Here is a 15473-nt window from a genome sequence, read left to right as displayed (position 1 = left end):
GGGACAAGTGCCTTGGGCGGGGAGCCTCACGTGCCTCTCGGATCACATGGGAAGCCTTTTGAGGCTCCCAACATGGTCAGAAACTGTGCTTTCCGCTTTGCAGTTTAAGAGCGCAGGGAAGATTTAGTAGGCTTCCTCGGTGCGTCCTGGAGTTGCACAAGGCTCCATGTGCTCCAGGTAAGTTGGGGTGTGTGTGAATTTGCATGTGGAGTGTGTGGTGGCATCCCATATGGGTGACCATTGTGGACCTTTGCCCCGGGGGAGGGGGATTGGGCAGGTCTGCCACTGTCCCAGAGAGTTCTAATTTGATGGAATATTGTTCCAACATTCCAAGTTGTCTGTGATCTCATAAGTGATATTTAAGTTGCTGTAAATACTCAATAGTAAACAAATGTTTGCCATGGAAATTAATAGAAGGAAAGCCTGGAAAAAAACACCGAAAATTCAACCAAGTACATTTTTAACAAGATCACAGACAAAGCCAACATGCTAGAGCTAGACTAAAGAGTAAAAATACAATGTTCTTGTTTTTATGACAAGACAATGACAAGCTTTAGGACACTTACTTTGTATGATACAAGCCTTCCAATATCATTTTCAAGGCATTTTTCACCTCTTTGTTTCTCAGACTGTATATGAAGGGGTTGGCCAGAGGGGGCAAAACTGTATACAAGAGAGATGAAAATTTCTCTGTCCTTCTCATTTCATCAGATTTTGGTAATATATAGACAAGTATTAGAAACCCATAGAAAATGGAAACCACCACCAAGTGAGAGGAACAAGTGGAAAAGGCCTTTTGCCTTCCAGTGGTGGAGGGAATTCTCAAAATGGCAGCGATAATATAAAGATAAGATGTCAGAGTGAGAAAAAAAGGAAGCAAGACAAATATGCAATCCAGAACTATACACATGATTTCCTGCAATGTAGTATCAGTGCAAGAGAGTTTAAGGAGTGGAAAATAGTCACAAAAGTAATGATCTATGACATTGGAACCACAATAGTTTAATTTCATTAACATTAAAACAAGTAATACCAACATTACAGTAAATCCAGTGATCCAAGACGCAGCTGCTAACTGGATACAGGTCTGAGTATTCATGCTTGTTGCATAATGGAGTGGTTTACAGATGGCGAGATATCTATCCAAAGACATTGCACAGAGCAAACAACATTCTGTCACTAAGAATGAAGCACAGAGATACCACTGTGTGAAGCAGCTGCTGAATGAAATCCTTCTCTTCCCAGTCCAAAGAGCTGACAGCATCCTTGGCAATATGTTGGAACTCGAGCAAGCTTCCAGGACGGACAAGTTCCCCAGGAAGAAGTACATGGGAGTATGAAGGTGTTCATCAGAGATTACTAGTGCAAGTATCAAAAGATTTCCACTCATGGTCACCAGGTAAATCGCCAGGAACACCAGGAACAGCAGTAACTGCAAATTGGGGAAGTCTTCAAATCCCAGGAGAATGAATTCTGCAATCCTTGTCTGGTTTCCCAACATCATGAATCCTGCTTTGAATGCCCAGCAGGAAAAGAAAGCAGGTAGAAATCTGTAAATAAACAAATCATGCATTTGATAATCAGAAAAAGACCTGTTGAAAAGATGAAAGTGGAAATGTTATTTCCATAGGGTTACTGAATGCTGGTGATCTAGGAAAGATGATTATCTAGAAAGCATTAAGGTTTGCAAAGGATAGGGGTTGACACGTGCATTCCAGTTACTGTCCTTTTTACTCTTTTTACTAGTCTTGATCTGGCCAATGTAAGGTACTTCTGATGGGTAGAATCTGACCTGCACAGCCTCGTCCTAATTAAAGAGCTCTGCTGACAGAATGTAACTTCCACCAGTGGGGTGGCTGGATTCAGGCAGAAGTGTCAGAAAGTGGTTGGATCCTGACATGCATTGCTTAATGCTGTCATGCTCATCTATACTGCCTATGAGTGCAACAATCCTATCCCTCTTTCTTTTGACTTCCACTGTTACAATCCTCAGTTCTGCACCAGCAAAAATAGCTGGTATGAAACAGAGGACATGTATACAGAGAGGCTTTCCCCAATGTAAGGGAACAAACGTTCCATAATGTTGAGGAGAGCTCTGAGAAAGCCTCCCACCATAGGATGCAATGCACGTCTCCTTGGTGCATGTGCCTTGGTGGGGGCTTTTGTTAGGATTGGGGCTTTATACTCATAAGTGGAAAAGAGTATTTGTAATCTGACTTTCCACTAACATTTTCAGAGTATGGAAATGCAGACTTATAATCTTATATTTGGGAGGCACAGAGGGAGGAAACCATTGCAGATCGGAGACGTAAGTTGTCCCCAAACTCACTTACTGATCTGAGGTTTTTAAAGAGTGTCATGGCTGGTCCGGCCCACACCCAGGCACATGATATAGATGAGGCCCCTTTTGTAGAGTTCCAAAGAAACCAAAGGGAGATATCTCAAATGTCCACACTTTAAGGCCAAAATATCAGTAGGGCAGTTTAGAGGATAACTTCTAAAATATCAGATAAAATAATTAGACATTTCAGAGAACTAAGACCACAGTGGTTCCCAAACTTTTAGCATCAGGACCACGTTAAAAAAAATAAATTTAAAAGTTTTATCAACCACTCAAGCTTCAGAGGCTTTAAAGGTTATTTGGCTATAGTACTCTCCGAAGTAGCAGTGTTTCCTTGATGCACGTAGTCTAATCTGATTGTCCAGTCGTAGTTTATCCTAAGTGTCAGATTCATGACCCACCAAAAATTGGGTTGGGAGCCACTGGAGAGTCACAGACACGCAGTTTGGGAACCACTAGCTTAAAACATTACAATAATGTTGTTTATTTTATGATTAGGGAAGCAGCAGCTATCACTAGACTATCATTTTTCCTACATAACTGGGCAGACAATGTCAAGAGGAGAAGCAACCATATCCCAACTCCCACTGATTTATACATTTCCTCATTCTGTATACTTTGGACACACTGTGATGGTGCTTCTGGAGAGTAGTCTCCAAGAGGGATTAGTTCAAATCTGTCATGCAAGGACAGGAAGTGTTTGGACATGATGGGGGCCTGCTTCTGTCCTGGCGTGTGATGCGCAATGTTTTCATGCTTTCCAATGCTGCCTGCGAGCCCCATAATCCCTACTGTGTTACTCTTCTTGTGTCTTCAATAATAATGTAGATGGCACAAAATCAAGGCGACCCGCAGCACTAGAGCTAATGGAAATGTTTCTCAGAATAGTAAAATGAATGATCATCTCCTTATTTCAGAGGTATTTCAGGATTAATTGTACTCTTGAACTTTTCCTCATTTTCTGTATTCCTAAGGGCGCAATCCTTTCCAACACCAACATAAGGGCAATGCAGCTCTGAGGGAAGGGAACAAACATTCCCTTACTGTGAGGAGGCTTCCGTGAGTGACACCCAACTGCAGGATGCAGCACACGTCCCATTGGCACCGCTATGCCAGTGCTGGAAAGCACTGACATAAGGGGTTAGGACTGTGCCCTAATTGAGATAATATGCAAATATTGTAAGTAAAGGAAGTGAAGAAATAATTCCTTACCTTTCTAGTGAGGTGATTCAATATTGAGATGAGCTATCATTTCATTTCATCATTGCTTTGTGAGCGAGAAGGAAAAGATCTCAAATCAGCTTCTCCTACTCATGTCCATTCATTTTCTGCTTCTACTCAATAACTGGACGTATTTATGCCTGAGAGGGTGTACCTTTTCTCATTACCTGTTTCTACTTCATTAAGGTGGCAGGTCTCATTGGTATTTGTGTACGTCCAGAGAATTCGGCAACACTTTTTTTCCAATTACTAGAACAATCAAGAAACACATAATTGACTTTTTAAAAAACCATCTACTCTTTTAATACCACTTTCATTCCCAAGTGATAATAAATTATTGGTGCGAAAAAGCAAGTCTTTCAAGTCTTTGGTCTTATTAAGAGGAAACTATACTGGCATGCTCTGCCATCTGGGAAACCTCTAATAAGGTGTTGATGGAATCCAAGATGTTGTTGACACTGTGTTTGTCCCACTGGGGGCAAAAAACACACATTCTAGTAAATGTGCTAATGATGCCTTTTTATCAGCACAGTTGGAGAGAATCTTAAGAACATAAGAATAGCCCTGTTGGATCAGGCCATAGGCCCATCTAGTCCTGCTTCCTGTATCTCACAGTGGCCCACCAAGTGCACCAGGGAGCACACCAGATAACAAGAGACCTGCATCCTGGTGCCCTCCCTTGCACTGGCATTCTGACATAGCCCATTTCTAAAATCAGGAGGTTGCACATTCACATCATGGCTTGTAACCCATAATGGATTTTTCCTCCAGAAATATGTCCAATCCCCTTTTAAAGGCATCTAGGCAAGATTCCATCATCACATCCTGTGGCAAGGAGTTCCACAGACCGACCACACGCTGAGTAAAGAAATATTTTCTTTTGTCTGTCCTAACTCTCCAAACACTCAATTTTAGTGGATGTCCCCTGGTTCTGGTGATAGCCCCATTGGTCCAAGTAGCCCCATTGTGGTGGCTGGGGCATTTCTAGGGATAAGGGGATAAATATCCCCTTATTCTGAGTTGCATGGAAGCCACCTCCAATCCTGCACTGGATTCAGTGCTGGCCAGCTAGCTGGGCCTGTTCCCACACAGCTTAGGATTTTTATGCTGTGAGATTTATAGGGTGTTCGCCTCCTGCCCCTAACTTGGTATCATCTACACATTTGAGAAGTCTCCTCTATCCCCTCTTCCAGGTCATTTTCAAAAATGTGGAACAGCACAGGGCCCAATGCACAGCATTGTGGCACGCCATGCAAAGCCTAGCTTCAGGCTGGTGTGACACTATTTCTCATTCGATACAAAACGCAAAGGCTATCTCTGTGTTTATGCAATAACTTCCATCATTATCAGCAGCGCCAGCCTTTGGACAGTCTGGCCAATTCAGCCAAATTGGACCCAGTGCTTCCAAGAAGCCCAGCACTGACCCTGCCTGAACACGCCATCACTCCTGGCAAGGCGCAGTGAGTGAAGTGCTGTGTGAGCCTTCCCACCCACCCTTGCCTCCCTGTGGCCCCAAATGGGCCTCCCTGAAGCAATTGGCAGTGACATGACATCTCTGCTGACTATTTCCGGGAGCTGTTCTTTGCATGCAGTACCATTAGTGCTTGGCTGACCGCAGCTGGTGTCTCAGTGGCTGCATGGGGTGGGAGGGCCATGGGGAGAGAGCCCCATGCAAACACTCCACATTAGGCTCCGCTGCTGTGGGGACCAGCGCTGGTTATTAGATTCAAGACAGGAGGAAAATTTTGTAGAGATGTGGGTGCAACTCCACCTAAAGGACTCTAGGGGGCATTGTATTGCCCTTTTTCCTGAGAAACCTTAGCTCCCCTCATTGATACCTGTAGGAGGTGTGTCCTTCCTGTAACTTCTTAGTGTTCTCTAACCTGTTCCGCCCTTCTCTTCCTGACCACCAAAGCAGTAACATCAGACTGTTGTATCCTGCCCCCAAAGGCAGACAACCATTGCTGAAGACCACAGTCTCATCCTTCCATCCATGCAAGAAGAATGGCTGTAGGGTTCTCCATTCCCTAACTTGTGGAAGCCTTTGGTACCTCAGAAAGTGGCTGGGAGTATATGATTGACAAACTGGAAATAAAAATTTGTGTTGTTTTTTTGGGAGGGGAGCAGTTTCCCTTTTAAAAATCTAAACTGCTGCTGCTCCTGTCTGCGTTTACTGTGTTAGCAGCAACAAAGTGGAGTGGTGATGGAACTTGCCACAGGAACATGGGTGGTTTTCTGATGATTGCTTTCTTGCTAAACTTCCTTTTCCAACAGAGTGAATCATCACAACACCCATGGTCACCTCCACATTACATAGCCTGCCAAATGCATGTTCAAGCAGTGGCTTTTCAGGGAAGGGGGGCCAAGGAGTAAGTTTTGTAGGCGCCTCAAAAAGCCAGGTAAGCTGTTCCTCCCCCTCACCATGGGAGCTATTCTGGGTGGTGAAACCAAAGGACTGGTGCCCTTGCTCATATTAAATCAGGACCATTGTTTAATCTGCCATTAACTCATTAGTTGTTAGGTATATTATATGTCATTATATATGACATTATATGTCATTAGAAGGTATATCGAGGATAAAGACCTATGCCCCTGATTGATGAATGTCTGCATGTAAGCTATCCAAGTGTAACTATTCTCTTTTCAGACACATACAACACGAGTTTTTGAACAGGGGTCCCCTTTGGGAACCTGCCTTTATTTGGTTAAAAGTAAAATCAAATGTGAAACACTACAGCAAGCAGTGAAACTCTTTTTACCAGTGAAACTCTTTTCTCATACTCAATATGTCTGCTTTGGGCTACAGCTATGCACACTTACCTGAGAGTAAATTCTATTGACTACAATGGGATTTACTTCTAAGTAGACATGCCTAGCATTGAGCTGTTCGTGTCTTTTTCCAAAACCAGATGATGCAGATTTTAATCGATGGATACTTCTAGTCTGTATTTATTCAAATATAGGGTTGGTTGGTTTCAGAGTATAAAGGTCATTATCGCTTGATTGCTACTACATGAAGCCTCCTCATGAAATGAGGTGCCAGGTTAGTATGAGAGGGACAATTTAAATGCAGCTTCATGTCATTTGGGCTAATCTGAGACTCAGGAGAGCAGTCACCGTTCTGTTGCATTGCCGATGTAGGTTAAAGTGCTTGTTGAAAGCAACTCCCAGAGCAGTAGTGGACGTCCCGTTGATGGAATGGGGCAAGTACCCTGGGCGGGGAGCCTCGTGTGCCTCTCGGATCACATGGGAAGCCTTTTGAGGTTCCCAACATGGTCAGAAACTATGCTTTCCGCTTTGCAGTTTAAGAGCGCAAGGAAGATTTAGTAGGCTTCCTCGGTGCATCCTGGAGTTGCACAAGGCTCCATGTGCTCCAGGTAAGTTGGGGGTGCATGTGAATTTGCATGTGGAGTGTGTGGTGGTATCCCATATGGGTCACCATTGTGGACCTTTGCCCCACGGGAGTGGGGTTGGGCAGGTCTGCCACTGTCCCAGAGAGTTTGGGAACCACGGCTCTAATTTGATGGAATATTGCTCCAACATTCCAAGTTGTCTGTGATCTCATAAGTGATTTTTAAGTTGCTGTAAATACTCAATAATAAATGTTTGCCATGGAAATTAATAGAAGGAAAGGCTGGAAAAAAACACCAAATGTTCAACTAAGTACATTTTTAACGAGATCGCACACAAAGCCAACATGCTAGAGCGAGACTAAAGAGTAAAAATACAATGTTCCTGTTTTTATGACAAGACAATGACTAGCTCTAGGACACTTGCTTTCTATGATACAAGCCTTCCAATATCATGTTCAAGGCATTTTTCACCTCTTTGTTTTCACCTCTTTGTGTCCAAGCAGTAATGTTGGTGGACAATGGAAGAAAACAATATCCTATGGAGCCTTCTGGAAAATGTATCAGTGTTGTAACTGCATGAAAATTGGTTCTGGTCACATGATTTAGTGGCCAATGACTCCTTATGATTTTCTAATCTGATAGAGCATTCTTCCAACATTCCAGATTGTCCTTACTTTCATCAGTGAGGTTGCTGTAAAATTCAGTAATTAACGAATATTTGCCATTGAATTTAGCAGGAAAAAAACAAAAGTTCAACTATGTACATATTTAAAAATATCTCACAGAAAGACAATGTGGTAGAACAAATGTCAAAAACACAATGTTGTTGTGCTTGTCACAAAACAACAACAACTTTATGATACATGTTTTTTATGACCCAAGCCTTCCAATATCATCTTCATGGCATTTTTCACATCTTTGTTTCTCAGACTGTATATGAAGGGGTTGGCCAGAGGGGGCAAAACTGTATACAAGAGAGATGAAAATTTCTCTGTCCTTCTCATTTCATCAGATTTTGGTAATATATAGACAAGTATTAGAAACCCATAGAAAATGGAAACCACCACCAAGTGAGAGGAACAAGTGGAAAAGGCCTTTTGCCTTCCAGTGGTGGAGGGAATTCTCAAAATGGCAGCGATAATATAAAAATAGGATGTCAGAATGAGAATAAAAGGAAGCAAGATAAATATGCAATCCAGAACCATACCCATGATTTCCTGCAACGTAGGATCAGTGCAGGAGAGTTTAAGGAGTGGAAAATAGTCACAAAAGTAATGATCTATGACATTGGAACCACAATAGTTTAATTTCATTAACATTAAAATGAGTAATACCAACATTTCAGTAAATCCACTGATCCAAGACGCAGCTGCTAACTGGATACAAGTCTGAGTATTCATGCTTGTTGCATAATGGAGTGGTTTACAGATGGCGAGATATCTATCCAAAGACATTGCACAGAGCAAACAACATTCTGTCACTAAGAATGAAGCACAGAGATACCACTGTGTGAAGCAGCTGCTGAATGAAATCCTTCTCTTCCCAGTCCAAAGAGCTGACAGCATCCTTGGCAATATGTTGGAACTCGAGCAAGCTTCCAGGACGGACAAGTTCCCCAGGAAGAAGTACATGGGAGTATGAAGGTGTTCATCAGAGATTACTAGTGCAAGTATCAAAAGATTTCCACTCATGGTCACCAGGTAAATCGCCAGGAACACCAGGAACAGCAGTAACTGCAAATTGGGGAAGTCTTCAAATCCCAGGAGAATGAATTCTGCAATCCTTGTCTGGTTTCCCAACATCATGAATCCTGCTTTGAATGCCCAGCAGGAAAAGAAAGCAGGTAGAAATCTGTAAATAAACAAATCATGCATTTGATAATCAGAAAAAGACCTGTTGAAAAGATGAAAGTGGAAATGTTATTTCCATAGGGTTACTGAATGCTGGTGATCTAGGAAAGATGATTATCTAGAAAGCATTAAGGTTTGCAAAGGATAGGGGTTGACACGTGCATTCCAGTTACTGTCCTTTTTACTCTTTTTACTAGTCTTGATCTGGCCAATGTAAGGTACTTCTGATGGGTAGAATCTGACCTGCACAGCCTCGTCCTAATTAAAGAGCTCTGCTGACAGAATGTAACTTCCACCAGTGGGGTGGCTGGATTCAGGCAGAAGTGTCAGAAAGTGGTTGGATCCTGACATGCATTGCTTAATGCTGTCATGCTCATCTATACTGCCGATGAGTGCAACAATCCTATCCCTCTTTCTTTTCACTTCCACTGTTACAGTTCTCAGTTCTGCACCAGAAAAAAATAGCTGGTATGAAACAGAGGACATGTATACAGAGAGGCTTTCCCCAATGTAAGGGAACAAAAGTTCCATAATGTTGAGGAGAGCTCTGAGAAAGCCTCCCACCATAGGATGCAATGCATGCCTCCTTGGTGCATGTGCCTTGGTGGGTTTTTTTGTTAGGATTGGGGCCTTATACGCATTAGTTGAAAAGAGTATTTGTAATCTGACTTTCCTCTAACATTTTCAGGGTATGGAAATGCCAATTTATAATCTCATATTTGGGAGGCGCGGAGGGAGAAAACCATTGCCGATCGGAGACATAAGTTGTCCCCAAACTTACTTACTGATCTGAGGTTTTTAAAGAGTGTCATGGCTGGTCCGGCCCACACCCAGGCACATGATATAGATGAGGCCCCTTTTGTAGAGTTCCAAAGAAACCAAAGGGAGATATCTCAAATGTCCACACTTTAAGGCCAAAATATCAGTAGGGCAGTTTAGAGGCTAACTTCTAAAATATCAGATAAAATAATTAGAAATTTCAAATAACTAAGACAGTGGTTCCCAAACATTTTAGCATCAGGGCCATGTTAAAAAAATAAAATTAAAAACTTTATCAACCACTCAAGCTTCAGTGGCTTTAAAGGTTATTTGGCTATAGTGCTCTCCGAAGTAGCAGTGTTTCCTTGATGCACGTAGTCTAATCTAACTGTCTAGTCATAGTTTATCCTGAATGTCAGTTTCCTGACCCACCAAAAATTGGGTTGGGAGCCACTGGAGAGTCACAGACACACAGTTTGGGAACCACTAGCTTAAAACATTACAATAATGTTTATTTTATGATTAGGGAAGCAGCAGCTGTCACTAGACTATCATTTTTCCTACAAAATTGGGCAGACAATGTCAAGAGGACAGGCAACCATATTCTGACTCCCACTGATTCATACGTTTCCTCATTCTTTATGCTTCAGACACACTGTGATGGTGCTTCTGGAGATTAGTCTCCAAGAGGGATTAGTTCAATTCTGTCATGCAAGGACAGGAAGTATTTGGACATGATGGGGGCCTGCTTCTCTCCTGGCGTGTGATGCGCAATGTTGTCATGCTTGCAAATGCCGCTGGCGATCCCAATAATCCTTTCTCTCTCACTTTCCACTGTGTTACTCTTCTTGTGTCCTCAACAACAATATAGATGGCACAAAACCAAGGTGACCCGCAGCACTAGAACTAATGGAAATGTTCCTCAGAATAGTAAAATGCATGATCATATCCTTATTTCAGAAGTGTTTCAGGATTAATTGTACTCTTGAACTTTTCCTCATTTTCTGTATTCGTAAGGGCGCAATCCTTTCCAACACCAACATAAGGGCAATGCAGCTCTGAGGTAAGGGGAAAAACATTCCCCTACTTTGAGGAGAACTCCATGAGTGCCCCCCAACTGCAGGATGCAGCACATGTCCCATTGGAACTGCTGTGCCAGTGCTGGGAAGCACTGACATAAGGGGTTGGGATTGTGCCCTAATTGAGCGACTGTATCACACAAAAAAGGAAGGAAGACCTCGCATTGATACCAGCAAGACCCGGGATCAGAGAAAAGTGGAGGAATTTGCATGAGCGCTTGAGGAATCTCTTCCAGTCCCGGCCGACGCAAACGCATTCAACAGATGGGAACATTTCAAGAATACCGTTTACAACACCGTCTTGTCCATATTCGGCAAGAAGACCAATACGACGGCAGACTGGTTTGAAGTCCACTCTGAGGAGTTGACACCAGTCATTGAGGAAAAGAGGAGAGCTCAAGCAGCATACAAGGCCTGTCCCAGTGAGCGCAACCTGCAGGTCCTCCGCGCTGCTCGCAGCAAAGTCCAGCAGGCTGCCAGGAGATGTGCTTACGACTACTGGCTCCAGCTCTGTTCCCAGATACAGATAGCAGCTGACACGGGCAACATCAAGGGGATGTATGATGGTATCAAGCAGGCCCTAGGTCCAAAAAGGAAGAAAATTGCCCCTCTTAAATCTGCCACAGGCGAGGTCATCCAGGATCGGGTGCAGCAGATGGAACGCTGGGTGCAACACTACTCTGAGCTATATTCCAGAGAAAATGTAGTCACCGAAGAAGCGCTAAACAACATTGAGTGCCTGCCTGTGTTGGAGGAGCTTGACAGTGAACCAACCCTAGAAGAACTTCACGTGGCCCTGGACTCCCTTACCTTTGGCAAGGCACCTGGGAAAAACAGCATCCCTGCTGAAGTCCTAAAGTGCTGCAAAGAGATCATCATCACTGAGCTGCATGAAATCCTCTGTCTCTGCTGGAGAGAAGGTGGAGTACCTCAAGACATGAGGGATGCAATCATCATCACACTGTACAAGAACAAAGGTGACAGGGGTGACTGCAACAACTACCATGGCATCTCTTTCCTTAGCGTTGTAGGAAAGTTGTTTGCCCAAGTTGCACTAATGAGGCTCCAGGTACTTGCAGAGAGCATCTATCCAGAATCGCAGTGCAGATTCCGAGCCAACAGGTCCACCACTGATATGGTATTCTCCCTTAGACAACTGTAGGAGAAATGCAGGGAACAACAACAGCCACTCTTTATAGCCTTCATATATCTCACAAAGGCTTTCAACCTGGTCAGCAGGGACAGCCTCTTCAAGATTCTCCCCAAGATTGGATGTCCACCCAGGCACCTCAGCATCATCAGATCTTTCCACAAGGACATGAAAGGCACTGCTGTCTTCGAAGGCTCCACATCAGACCCCTTTGACATCCAAAGCAGAGTGTAGCAGGGCTGTGTTCTTGCGCCAACCTTGTTTGGGATTTTCTTCGTCATCCTGCTGAAGCATGCCTTTGGAACTGCAACAGAAGGCATCTATCTCCGGACCAGATCAGACGGAAAGCTCTTCAACCTCTCCAGACTGAGAGCAAAGTCCAGCTGAAATGTCTGTGTGACTTCTTCTTTGCTGACGATGCAGCTGTCACTACCCACTCTGCCAAAGATCTCCAGCAGCTCATGGATCGTTTTAGCAAGGCCTGCCAAGATTTTGGACTGACAATCAGCCTGAAGAAAACACAGGTCATGGTTCAGGATGTAGACTCACCTCCCTGCATTACAATCTCTGCGCATGAACTGGAGGTTGTCCATGACTTTGTGTACCTTGGCTCAACGATCTCCGAACTCTTTCTCTCAATACCGAGTTAAACAAACGCATCGGTAAAGCAGCTACCACATTTTCCAGGCTCACAAAGAGAGTCTGGTCCAACAAGAAGCTGACAGAACATACCAAGATCCAGGTCTACAGAGCTTGTGTCCTGAGTACACTTCTGTACTGCAGCAAGTCATGGACTCTTAGCTCACAACAGGAGAGGAAACTGAACGCATTCCACATGTGCTGCCTCCGACGCATTCTCAGCATCACCTAGCAGGATAAAGTTCCAAACAACACAGTCCTGGAACGAGCTGGAATCCCTAGCATGTATGCACTGCTGAAACAGAGACGCCTGTGTTGGCTCGGTCATGTCGTGAGAATGGATGATGGCCGGATCCCAAAGGATCTCCTCTATGGAGAACTGGTGCAAGGAAAGCGCCCTACAGGTAGACCACAGCTGCGATACAAGGACATCTGCAAGAGGGATCTGAAGGCCTTAAGAGTGGACCTCAGCAGGTGGGAAACCCTGCCCTCTGAGTGGCCCGCTTGGAGGCAGGCTGTGCAACATGGCCTTTCCCAGTTTGAAGAAACACTTGGCCAACAGACCGAGGCAAAGAGGCAAAGAAGGAAGGCCAACAGTCAGGGAGACAGACCAGGGACACACTATACTTGCTCCCAGTGTGGAAGTGATTGTCACTTCTGAATCGGCCTTTTCAGCCACACTAGACGCTGTGCTAGATCCACCATCCAGAGCATGATACCATAGTTTTCGAGACTGAAGGTTGCCAACAATGTGAGATAATATGCAAATATTGCAAGTAGAGGAAGTGAAGAAATAATTCCTTACCTTTCTAGTGAGGTGATGTAATAATGAGATGAGCTATCATTTCATTTCATCGTTGCTTTGTGAGCGAGAAGGAAAAGATCTCAAGATCAGCTTCTTCTACTCATGTACATTCATTTTCTGCTTCTGCTCAATAACTGGACTTATTTACGCCTGAGAAGGTGTACCTTTTCTCATTACCTGTTTCTACTTCATTAAGGTGGCAGGTCTCATGAGTATTTGTGTACATCCAGAGAATTCAGCAACACTTTTTTTTCCAATTACTAGAACAATCAAGAAACACGTAATTGACTTTTTTAAAAACAAACTTCTCTTTAAATACCACTTTCATTCCCAAGTGACAATAAATTATGTGAAAATGCAAGTCTTTCAAGCCTTTGGTCTTATTAAGAGGAAACTATACTGGCGTGCTCTGCCATCTGGGAAACCTCAAATAAGGTGTTGATGGAATCCAAGAGGTTGTTGACACTGTGTTTGTCCAACTTGGGGCAAAAAACACACATTCTAGTAAATGTGCTAATGATGCCTTTTTATCAGCACAGTTGGAGAGAATCTTAAGAACACAAGAACAGCCCTGTTGGATCAGGCCATAGGCCCATCTAGTCCAGCTTCCTGTATCTCACAGTGGCCCACCAAATGCCCCAGGGAGCTCACCTGATAACAAGAGACCTGCATCCTGGTGCCCTCCCTTGCATCTGACATAGCCCATTTCTAAAATCAGGAGGCTGCACATACACATCATGGCTTGTAACCCATAATGGATTTTTCCTCCAGAAACTTGTCCAATCCCCTTTTAAAGGCATCCAGCCCAGATGCCATCACCACATCCTACGGCAAGGAGTTCCACAGACCGACCATACACTGAGTAAAGAAATATTTTCTTTTGTCTGACCTAACTCTACCAACACTCAATTTGAGTGGATGTTCCCTGGTTCTGGTGTTGTGTGAGAGGGAAAACAGCTTCTCACTATCCTGTCTATTGTAGGGTTGAAACAGCAGTGGACCTTCCCAGTCCCGCTCCCGGGGCAAAGGTCCATGATGGCGCACCCTACAGGCTGTTGCCACCTCTCTGAGTGCAAATCCACCCCCCCCCCATTCACCTGAGGCTCACAGAGCCATCCGCGACCTAAGTCTACATCGGGGAAGCCTCTCTGAGGTTCCCTGATGCTATAAACTGTGGTTCCAGAAAACCAGAAGCATAGTTTCCGATCCCAAAGGGATCCTCACATAGGCTTCCATGGGGTCCTACAAACTTGCACCTGGGACATCTGCCCCATTGGACCGAAAGGTAGGTCCGCGACAGGGTTAGAAAGTTTTAGGATTCCACCATTCAGCTTCCAAGAGAAAGTAGCCCTACCAACGTACTGCATTAGCAAGGAACCTCGATATTTATTTTTTTGCGGGGGGGGGGGGAGATTTGTGTGAGCAAGTGAAATAAAAACCATTATCTGGCCTTTTGTGGATGGCTTCTTGAATCTATCAAGGTCATGCTGAATCCTGACTTAAAACCCACTCCTATATATGTCTACTCAGAAGTAAATTACATTATGGCCAATGAGGCATTCTCCCAGGTAACTCTATGTAGGATTGCAGCCTGAGAGCACAATCCTGAAGAGGAGATAGGCCAAGAGTGTTGCAAATGTGCTGTAAGGCACCTTTGTGCTTCCTCAGAAGTCTGCTGGATCAGTACAGGGACATGCGCTGGCCCACAGAAGTTGCATCAACTAGGTAAGGTTGCACTGGCCGAGGGCAGCCGGCATGGGAGGTTAGGAAGGGTGGGGGAAGGGTAAAAATGGGGCATTTGGGGGCAGGGGAGAGCAGTCTGCAGGTAGGCCGGTGGGTGGACTGGGCCTGGTAGGGATTGGGATCGGCCACTGGCAGGGTAGATCTGAACCCCCATCCAGAGCACCCGAGCATTATACCGGGCTGCTCTGATCTCCACCAGCAATTTAGCCGGTGCACATCTGAGTAGCCCCATTGTGGTAGATGGGGCATTTCTAGGGATAAGGGTATAAATATCCCCTTATTCTGAGTTGCATGGAAGCCACCTCCAATCCTGCACTGGATTCAGTGCTGGCCAGCTAGCTGGGCCTGTTCCTGCACAGGTTAGGATTTTTATGCTGTGAGTTTTACAGGGTGTTTGCCTCCTGCTCCTAACTTGGTATCATCTACACATTTGAGAAGTCTCCTCTATCCCCTCTTCCAAGTCATTTTCAAAAATGTGGAACAGCACAGGGCCCAATGCACAGCATTGTGGCACGCCATGCAAAGCCTAGCTT

Source organism: Tiliqua scincoides, chromosome 5 (genome assembly GCF_035046505.1).
Source record: "Tiliqua scincoides isolate rTilSci1 chromosome 5, rTilSci1.hap2, whole genome shotgun sequence".
Classification (NCBI taxonomy): Eukaryota; Metazoa; Chordata; class Lepidosauria; order Squamata; family Scincidae; genus Tiliqua; species Tiliqua scincoides.
The sequence above is the reverse complement of the archived record's forward strand: the minus strand, read 5'-3'. Positions refer to the sequence as shown.